We start from the raw sequence: 10,641 nt of genomic DNA on the forward strand, positions 1-10,641 counted from the left end.
CAATAAGGTGCTCGTGGGAGCCCCCCTCCATGATGAAGCACTGGAAAGAGGAGTTCTTCTTCGTTCGCCACCAAGGGGCTAGCCGTTCCCTACTGAGTTGTCAATCCTGAAGACCAAGGTGAAGGATGATGGAGCCCCTAACTGGTCTGCCCTTGTTTTGTAAGTTTTTTATGCTTCATTTCTTCGGCTTTGACTGACCATTATTCTTTCTGCGATAGATATGGTTATGGTTAGTGACAAGGAGGAGAGGACAAGGTCCATACAGACCGCTGCGCAGAGGAAGGCAGTAGCCCAAGCAAGGGTGCCGCAATAGTAGTGCCATCCCGAGGCCGTGACTCCTTGGCTGCACAAGAGGCCGAGACCCGATGAGTGCAGTCCGTGCCCCGAGGAGGTCTTGAGACCCGATGTTGTTCCTATACACCATGTATAAAGTTGTGCCCAAATTGATTAGAGCAGTCTTAAAGGGATGACAGTTGGTGGACTTCAAGTAGTTGGGACCAAGGGTGAGATGGTTAGGAGAAAAAAAGGATAATTTGCATATAATATACATCATTATATTTCAATTTCACACTTTGAGGACCTATACCACACATTTTGACCGTTGGATGTGGTTTACACTCAAGATCCAAAATCGGTTATTATATGCAAGACTAGGTAATTTGGACCATTGGATCTACTCAATGGATCCTAAATATCAAGTAGAAGTGTCACACCGAATCACCCCTTTGGCTGATTCTTGAAACACCCCACCAAATAACCAACCATGAGAACACGTTTATTTTTGTTGAATTCTAAAATAACTTTATGGTTTGTTTCTTGAAACGCCCAACCAAACAAATAAACAAAAAAAAAAAAACGTTTAATCCTGCCATCGGGGCGAAAAGGTTTCCTCATAATGGATTTAAGCATGGCCACGGGCAAAAAGGTTTCCTCATAATCGATACGTTCTTTCTGAGTATACCCTTTTCGCCACCAAATGAGCTTCATAGGTCTCAATCCTACCATCGGGGCCCTTCTTCCTCTTGTAGATCCATTTGCAACCAATTGCTTTTACCCCGGAGGGCGGATCTACTAGAGTCCAGACCCCATTGGTCTCCATCGAGTCCATCTCAGCTCTCATGGCCTCTACCCACTTCTGGGAATCTATGTCCAACATAGCTTCCGTGTAAGTTACGGGATCCTCCTCACTAGTCAAGGCTTCCACCAGGTAACTATCCTGGTCATAACCATATTGGACAGGTGGTCTGGATACCCGAGTGGATCTTTTAGGTTGATCACTACCTGGAACTTGTGGGACATCTCCCACTGCTCCTGAGCTCTCCTCATCAAGAACTATTTCCTGATGATGGGTGTCTAGGATGTATTCGGTTTCTAAGAATTGGGCATTTCGACTACAGAAAACTTTCTACTCACTTGGGTCATAGAATAGATAACCCACCGAATCTTTTGGGTAGCCTATAAATAGGCAACGACTGGTTTTTGACTCCAACTTGTCTGCACTTGTTCTTTTAACGTGTGTAGGACAACCCCAAATCTTCAAGTGTCTTACACTTGGCTTCCTTCCGGTCCATAGTTCATATGGAGTTTTCAGAACCAATTTGGTTGGAACCCGATTCAGCACATAAATAGCAGTCTCTAATGCGTATCCCCAAAAGGATGTGGGTAACTCTGAGCGTACGAGAAGTGATCGGACCATGTCCAACAAGGTCCTATTCCTCCTCTCTGAAACACCATTGAGTTGAGGTATAGCAGGAGGAGCTAATTGTGACACTATCCCGTTGACCTTTAAGTAGTCCCTGAATTCGTCAGAGAGATACTCGTCACCTCGATCTGATCAAAGGGCCTTAATTTCTCTCCCTAACTGTTTCTCGACTTCTTGCCTGAACTCTTTGAACTTTTCAAAAGATTCTGACTTGTGTCTCATTAGGTACACGTAACCATATCATGAGAAATCATTTGTAAAGGTGATAAAATACACGTGTTGATTCCGTGTCCTAACACTCAGGGGACCACAAACATCAGTATGTATTAGGTCAAGTGTGCCTGCAAATCTTTCAAGCTTACCATCAAATGGCCACTTAGTCATCTTACCTTGTAGACAAGGCTCACGAGTGGGAAGATTTTCTATGGTTAGAAAATCCAAAGGACCATCATTTACCAGCCTTGTGATTTGGTCAACACTGATATGGCTAAGTCGGTAATGCCAGAGGCACGTGGGATTTACTGTATCACGATTTCTTTTCTTGGGATTTTCGACCAACGTAGTTTCGATTAAGTTAGTCTCCAAAGAAGGGTGTAGAACATAGAGACCGTTCTCCAGTTCGCCGCATGCGATGAATTTGTTATTCCGTTTAACAGTAATCATATTACTAAAATAAACAGTATATCCATCAGCACACAGTTTAGAAACAAAAGTGAAATTTCTTCACATGTTCTGTACATAAAGACAATCTTTTAAGTACAAGCACTCCTTCTCTAAAAACTAATTCTACGGTTCCTATTGCCGTAGCTGCAACACTTGTAGTCGTTCCCAAGAATAGTGTCACTTCGCCTTCACTCAATCTTCTGCTAACTTTGAACCCCTGCAGTGAGTTACACGCATGAGTTGAAGCCCCAGAGTCAACACACTAGGACACAAAAGTAACTAACATATTAGTTTCTATGACACAAGTTTCGACGTTACCTTTCTTAGATTCCAGGTAAACAGGACAGTTCCTCTTCCAGTGGCCGGTCTGCTTGCAGAAGTGACAGACATCAGATGCATTGTTCTTCTTCTGCTTCTTAGGCTTGGCAGCTTTCTTCTGGGGCTTCTTTGCCTTTCTCTTTTTCTTGCCCGATTTGTTAGCTTCAGCAAGCATAACCACGGGCTCATCCTTCTTGAGTAGATCCTCGGCCCTCTGCAACATATTGCTGAGTTCCTGGACGCTGACATTCAGCTTATTCATGTTGTAGTTCATTGTGAACGCATTGAAGGAAGAGGGCAAAGAATTCAGGATGGCATCCACTTGTGTGCCAAGATCTAGCCCGGATACAAGAGCTTCGAGTTCGTTAATGTAGTCCATCATTTGAAGACAATGGTCATGAACTTTCTGCCCTTTGGACATCTGCGCGGTCATGAACAGTTTTAGGACCTTCTGTCGAGTAGAACGGTTCTGCTCTTCATACATTGTCTTAGGCTGTCCAATATGTACTTGGCTAGTTCGATCTGATCGAACTGCCTCTGTATTGAGTTGTCCAATGAGGCAACGACAAAGCAGCGGGCCAAAGAGTTATTATCCTCCCAATCTTGGTAATCCCTCCTACGGGCCTCAGAAGCCCTATCACCCGAACGCTCCGGGGCAGGATTTTTCACCACCTTATCTAACTTTTCGGAAGTTAGGACCAGCATAAGATTTATGTACCAGTCGGCATAGTTTGGGCCCTTAAGCTTGTTATCGTCCAGAAGCTTTGTGAATTGACTGTTTGCCATTTTTTTATAAAACAGCAAAGTCGTTAGTCCACAACCTTAGTTTGATTCATGTTACCTACATAGATATGGTTTTTCATCTACATTCCATTCCCATTTTGTTCATCTCTGAGATTTCCCTCCTTTCTCAGTGACGGAGACGACGAAAATGTCTCTAGAAATGTGGGAAATCACATGGGGTGCGTGAAGCCAACTGTTTCAGCTGCATAACCCCACCACCTTTCTGTGACGGATCATATCCACTCATCAAATGAGTTTCCCTTTGGCCTCTGTCAGACAAGGTTCAGAGCCGTTTTCAGGTAAACCTTTCTGTCCAGTGAGTGCACACCCATCATATTCAGGTTATGCCAAGGTACCGTGAGAGAGTTTCCATTTTCTGGTGAAACCCCTCCCACATCAGTCTATGACGCCCCTATCATCTTATGAAACACTCTAACAGATCCAACAGCAAATGGATAGCCCAATTTTATGGTGTGTTTCCTCATTACTGAAGGACCCATCATTGTGCTAATGACGGAAGGCCTTTAGAGAGTCCATCATATGAATCTCCCTATCACATGCACTCATATTTGCTGGAGGGAACTAAATTACTCCCAAGATATAATTTTAGGTCAAACCAAAGTGGCTCCCACTAACTTTCATAAAGTCAGATTTCTGGTGGGCCTTAATCGGCTAGGGGTTCCGTACGCATCCCTTTTCAGGATTGTGGGGCCCACCAAGCAAGGAGGGGTCATCCAATGACCTTAAGGGACACCATGGCAATGATGTGCATTCAGTCAGGGTGTGCGCAAGAGCCACTAACGAGTCATCATGGGCCAAGTGCTTATGGCCCATGGTCGCAGCACATCAAACATCCAATCATCACATGTAAAGGAGGAATTGATCCAATCAATTAACTGCTATAAAGCCCATTGAACATCCCATTTGAAATCCATAACATTAACAATTAATGTTGACTAGGTGTATGGGCTGAATCGTAGTTAGCAGTTCGGCCCATACAGCTTTTCTCACAAGGGTGGGCTTCTGCAATTTTAACCTTTTAAAACTGGGCTTTACAGGTCAGATTTGGAACTGCAAGAGTGAGAAAATTGGACTGAAAACAGTTTCTTTCGAACCCTAGATTCGGTCCAAACAATTTTGGTCCAATCTAGTCCGAAATGGTCCGAAACTGATTTTCAATTCAAGAATTAATTCATGAAAGATCTGAAATTAATAATTTTGATTTTAAGCAATCACAAATCAACTAAGGACTATTCGCATCACCTACAAAACAGAGGTTAATCACTAGGGTTGCAGTTTCACAAACTGCAAATCGCAAAAAGCGATTTCTCCATCTACAAATCTCCAGCGCCGCCTTCTTCTTCCTTCTTCAATTAAGAAAATAAAAAAAAAACAGAAATCCTATTTCTATTAATTTATTACGTTCTTGATCAAATCCTATACATTCAGTCTAGAAAAATAAAAAAAAAAATTATTTACAGACCGAATTGAATAAAATAAATGAATAAAAAGGAAAAAGGGTGCACAGACCATTTGCGCCAAATCTGCACTGCGATCTCCAGGTTCGAACAGTCCATTAAATCAAAATAAATAAAAAACAATTCTAAATAAATTTTGGATTTAACAAAAATTAATTTCAGATCAATCGCCCTTAACAAGAAACAATTTCTTGAAATAGAGAAAACAATCTGCGCAAATCTTGGCAGAACATCTTCTGTCCATCTGCGTAGGTTCAGATCTGATTTTCTTTTGGTTCAGGATTCGAACCTGTGGCATTGATACCACTGAAAGAATGGTAGGATCCATCTAATGGACACCAAATCAATTGCGAAGTGGGTGGGCGAATTTCGAAAATTTTTCTATCTTCTTCCAATTGGGAATCATATTCCCTAAATTTAGAATACAATATTCAAGGATCCTGCTTGAACCATAATCAAATCAGATCTGAACCAAAAAGAAAAGGGAGGAGTTATACCTGATCCAGAGAAACAGTATCTCCCAAAATTGGTGTTCACGCCCAAAGAAGACACCAAGATCCACTCCTGCTGAAGATGGCACAGTTGTTTATGGAACGGAACCAGCAGAGTGTGGAATTCAGAATTCTGTGTCGAGTGTATCCATATTTCTCCATTTGATTAATTCCCGATAATAGGCATTTTTTTTCAAATAAATTGGATAGTGAATATGCAATCATTACTTTTTTTTTACTTTTTTTATAATAAATAAAAAAACCAGTGCTTGTGGAGATAACGGGCAACATGCATAATGGGTTTTCATTTTATTTTCTATATAGTTACATAGAACACCCTGAAATTTCTTATATTTGTGACCAGATTATTTGAGTTTGTGAAAGTATAAATGTTACTCACAATTACTATGTTTTTTTTTTCATTTAACTGATGCAAATGATACGAACAACAGAAATAATTGTAATTCCATTGAATTATCTCACATAAAAAAGGTAGGGAAATTTTTCAAAACCCACCATCACTTTTTATGAATTCTCTTAAACTCACCATAACTTTTTAAAACGTCCAAAACTCACCATGTCCGATGAGTTTTATTTTCCAAAACTCACGTTCCGTTAATGCACCGTTAATGTTTCTTAACGTAAATGGCCATGTTAGCATAAAAACAATAAATAAATCAAAGTAGTTGTGACCATATTGATATTTTAACACCATGTTCATATTTGCGGTCTGACGTCGTTGGGAGATGGTAACTGTTAGTAGTGATCATTTGGCGTCAAAAAAAAAAGAATTGCAAGTGATCATTTAATATCTTTCCGTGGACTGACTCGACGACTTGACTCTTGCTCCCAATATTATTTATCAAGGGGAGGGCTGAGGAGGCGAATTTATATCCTGCAATTATTAAGCGATTGATCTGCTGAGAGAGAGAATGGAGAAACGTCTTCATGCAGCAGCTTCGGAGGGGAGTGTATCTTCCTTACTTGAATCGCTTCAAGAAGACCCGCTTATTCTCGATAGGGTGATTATATCTTGCGTTAGCGAGACTCCTTTGCACGTAGCGGTGTTGCTCGATCACCTCAATTTTGTGCGAGAGCTTCTTCGGCACGGCAGTCACCTCTTCACTTGGCATCAGCCAAAGGGTATGTTGATATTGTAAAAGAGTTGTTGGTTGGTCCCGACACTTGCTTCGCTCGTGACAAAGATGGGAAAACCCCGCTTCATCTAGCAGCAATGAAAGGCCGAGTTGAAGTCCTGAAATTGATTCAAGCAAAACCACAAGCAGCTCGACTACAATTGGATTGTGGATGGACCATTCTACACCTCTGTGTGAAGTATGACCGCCTAGAGGCACTGAAGTTGTTGTTGGAGTCGGTGGGTGATGACGATTTTGTAAACCTGAGGGATGATGATGGGAACACAGTTCTTTATCTCGCTGTAGCTGATAAGCAAATTGAGGTATATATGTTTGGCTCACCTCTTTGTGCCAAAGAGACGTCACTCTAACAAATACTAAATAGGGTTAACACTCTTCATTTTTTTCTAACTTTCACCTAAACACAACCTTTGTGGGTGTTTGGCATCCATGCCAGAAAATGGCAACATATAGGCATCACATCAAAGAATATGGTACTTCAAACAACACCCTCTTGTTTGGTATTGTATCTTCTAGAAAAAAAAATGTTACTCTAGACCATGCCTTGAAAATGGGGAAAATGTGGTCTGGAGTAACGTTAAATTCAATGTTTTATGAGAAAACTGTGCATTGCTGCCAATGGTGCAATGATGTGGCATCATCTTGGACATTAGATAGTATAGATCAATGTTGAAAATGTTGCTGCCAGCATCGGTACCAAACAAACCAGTGTTGTTTTCTCAGAAAATGCTTGTGATAGCACCGGTTCCAAACAAAAAATAAGTACCAACACCATTTATAACTCCACATATCTAACACCGTTTTTATGAGAAAATGGTGCGATGTTCCCAACACCAATGCCAAACGCCTACTTTATTTTTCTGGGAGTATATTACGAGTTCAAATCAGCCCCCCAAAAGATTCTCCCCTCCCCCAACATCCCACAGCACATCCCCGCCATGTATTGGGAACATCTCCCGATGATGACATCATCATTTCTGGTATTATCATCGGGAGATGTTCCCAATACACAGGGGGATGTGCTATGGGACGTTATGGGGGGCTGATTTGATCTCGTATAAATTGTTGTACGTAGGTGTAGCACCTCACTAAAACAACGAAATCAAACACAACCATATAGATTACTAATCATAAGTAATTGCCAAAGAGTTATGCAAATATTACAATATTTTCCATTAAAACTTTTATTTTTCTGTATTTAAATATTGGGTTAATCCTAAATTTAAAAGGTTTACATATAATGTTAATTCAAAACAAATTAAAAACAAAAACATTCTTCTTAGGACATAGGGTTTCAAATTCAAAGTACAAAAAATATGGTAAAGCAAAAACAACACCTTAATTTTTAATATTTTTTGCAACAATAAACAACGTTTATAGGGGTCACGACTATTGAAGTCAAAATCACCTGCCAACAAAATACATTCCAACTCCCTATCAACAACATCTAACATGACACATCTCAAACATAGCGGGTCCCAACAATTTTGTACGGAGACAGAGGCATATGGTGACTGATCAAGTTGGCACAGTGTTGGAACTTATTCTATTAACATGTGATCCCAACTCTAATTCTTAAATGCTCTGTATTTGTCAACTTGATTCTTAAATATAATAAATGTAGAAGCAGTATCATTCTTGTGAGCAAGAGGAAAAATCCAACTAAATTTAATAAAGGAATCAACAAAACTAATATAGTAATTTAAACCATGTCTAGACATCACAGGGGCTGGTGCCCATAGATCAGAATACACAAGTTCCAATGGTTCTACTACCTTGAAATTGCTGGGGAGAAAAGGTAAATGGTGACTCTTTCCTAACTGACATGTTGAACAGAATGGTAAATCTTTATTGGAAGTTATAGGAAGCTTATTCTCAATATGACTTGCTTCACCGTTCTGAATGCTGGATGCCCTAAACGCTGATGCCAAGTACTCAAATCTACTCTTTCACTAAGATGTGCGACAGGACTGATATTGGCTTTTGGGCGATGAATTTTGTAAAGTCCACAGTCAGTGGTTCCTTCAAATAGGGTTTTCTTCGACTTCCGATCCTTCACAAAGCAATTAAAGGGATGAAATTCAAAGAAAACATCATTATCAATGGTGAACTATGCAACAGATAAAAGATTCTTAGTGATATCCGGAACATGAAGAGTATCTTTGAGTGAAGTTTAAGATTATGCTAGATCATTGGTGACATGGTGTGTCGCTCCAGAATCAGGATACTACCAGAGATCAGTAGACGAGTATTGATATGATGGAGGTTTAGAGGCTTCGGTGTTGTAGACAGTGCTTGTTTGGGAGTATATTTGATAGATGCATCAAATCTTCTACGACATGTAAGAGTAGAGTGATTAGGTAGTTTGAAGATTTGACAATGACTACCTTTGTATCTGCGATTTGGATTTGGGTTGGATTTCTGATTCTGCTCCTTTTCAATTCTTTCAAATGGAGTGTTGGGAGTGTTGGGCCGATTTCCTTTGTATTTGTATGCCATGTTGGCTGATACTTCAAGTTCTTGAACCTTCTTGGTTCGCTCAAGTTAAGATCATGTTGTAAGAGTAGATTGTGTAAAATGTCATAAGAAATACCATCTAGTCGGGTGAGTACTACAACAGTAAAACTCTCATATTCAGATGACAGACCATCTATAGTTTGATAGACAAGATAAGAGTCAGACAAGGGTTCTCCTGCGACTGAGAGTGCATCAGAAATATTCTTTATTTTGAATAGATAATCACTCATGGAAAAGCACCCTTTCTTTAGAGCATTTAACTCAAAACATAGTTAAATGATACGAGCCTTTAATTTTGGTGCATAAGTAGTTTCTAGTAAAGACCATGCCTGATGAGAGGTAGTGCATCCTCCTACCTGAGAAAGTACATGCTCTGTGAGAGAGGATAGGATCCAACTCAGTAGAAGTTGGTCTTGGATACGTTAGGCTTTGTAAGCTGGGATCTCAATCTGATCTCCTATAGTGCCGGTGAAGGAAGTGATGAATTGAACAGGACATTTGAGAGATCCATCAACATAGCACATTAGTTGATGTCCATCAAGTATAGGGAGCATCTGAAGGCGCCACAGAACTTAGTTGTGACGATCAATCTTAATAGAGATAAGCTGAGTCACATTGGTGCAAAGATTCATAGGTTCAAGTATAGGCAGAGTAGTTTGGGTGATACAGGTTTGACTGGAAGTGTTGGAGGTCGACATGGTTTTAGTGGAGAGTATTCAGGCGTTCCTAAGCTCTGATACCATGAAAGAGCTTAAGAGAAGAATTCTCTCTTGATTAATTTCATTCAATGTTCTATACGGTATTTATACATGTTCTATGTGTACAAATAAAAACAGAGTAAGAGATAAATACAGGGGTAAGGATAAATACAAGATAAGAGATAAATACAAGAGATGAGTGTAATCGGTTGCAACAGTATAGGAGTTTGTTCTTATCTCAAATACTAGGTAATCTATTACACAAACAGTGGAACACCACTTCCAAAACTACAATGCGAGCCCTCTACCAACAGTTTAGGACTTGGATGCTTACTTCAACTCACGCACCATGGAAACGACCAACGTTTGGCAAGTCTTCTCTAAGATTGCTGGGTGGGAACGACGGAAAGGGTCAGGGTAAGGATGAGGAGAGTTTGATGCAGGGTTCTCAACGACAGGGCTGGCCGGAGAGAAGGGAGGGGCAGGTGGTAGTATGGGGAGTTGATAGATGGGACTGGGATCCAAAAGCTAAAGTGACAAGTGGGATGAGGAGAGGGAGCATAGAAACCAAAGAAGACAGGAGTCATGATGACTCAGAAAATTTTAGCAATTAGAAATCTAGACTAGGAGATGCAATACTTGAAAGAAGGGATCATAGCAGATAATGGCAATAAAATTTCAAAAATAGGTTAACTTTTTAAAAATAATATCAAATAAGGGCAACAATACTATTCACCTTCTTCCTCTTGTAGATCATTCATCAGCACCGCCACCTCCAGCAATGCCTCTGTCCACCTTCGCCTGTGCCTCTACTCAACACCGCCACTTCTGCCC

Source organism: Nelumbo nucifera, chromosome 1, assembly GCF_055504915.1.
Source record: "Nelumbo nucifera cultivar China Antique chromosome 1, China Antique-T2T, whole genome shotgun sequence".
Classification (NCBI taxonomy): Eukaryota; Viridiplantae; Streptophyta; class Magnoliopsida; order Proteales; family Nelumbonaceae; genus Nelumbo; species Nelumbo nucifera.